We start from the raw sequence: 826 nt of genomic DNA, 5'->3' as shown, positions 1-826 counted from the left end.
TCACCTATTATGTGTTATGATCCGACAACCCCGAAGTGACAATAATCGAAATACGTCTCGGTGATGACCGTAGTTTGAGGAGTTCATGTATTCACTATGTGCTAATGCTTTGTTTCGGTTCTCTATTAAAAGGAGGCCTTAATATCCCTTAGTTTCCACTAGGACCCCGCTTCCACGGGAGGGTAGGACAAAAGATGGCATGCAAGTTCTTTTCCATAAGCACGTATGACTATTTATGGAATACATGCCTACATTACATTGATGAACTGGAGCTAGTTGTGTGTCACCCTATGTTATAACTATTACATGAGGAATCACATCCGGCATAATTATCCATCACTGACCCATTGCCTATGAGATTTTCACATATTGTTCTTCGCTTATTTACTTTTCCGTTGCTACTGTTACAACTACTACAAAAACCCAAAAACTATTATCTTTACTTTTGCCACCGTTACCTTTATTATCATACCACTTTTACTACTAAATACTTTCACTACTAGAATCAGCTACTTTGCCATCTGCCAGATCTTTGCTGTCCGCTAGCGGACGGCGAAGAAGCTCTTTGCCATCAGCTACCGGAAAGCAGATGGCAAAGAAACGGCAGACGGCAAAGATGGTCTTTGCCATCCGCCATTTCTTTGTCGTCCGCTGGCTGACGGCAAAGAATCTTTGCCGTCCGCTGGCTGACGGCAAAGAGGGAGGTGGCACCCGCTAACGGGAAAACTTAACGTCCCCCCTCTTTGCCGTCCGCAGCAAACGACAAAGATAAACAAACAGCGGACAGCAAAGGGGCGGCGGACGGCAAAGGCTAACCTAACTAACG

This window comes from Triticum dicoccoides, chromosome 1B (assembly GCF_002162155.2).
Source record: "Triticum dicoccoides isolate Atlit2015 ecotype Zavitan chromosome 1B, WEW_v2.0, whole genome shotgun sequence".
Taxonomy (NCBI): domain Eukaryota; kingdom Viridiplantae; phylum Streptophyta; class Magnoliopsida; order Poales; family Poaceae; genus Triticum; species Triticum dicoccoides.
The sequence above is the reverse complement of the archived record's forward strand: the minus strand, read 5'-3'. Positions refer to the sequence as shown.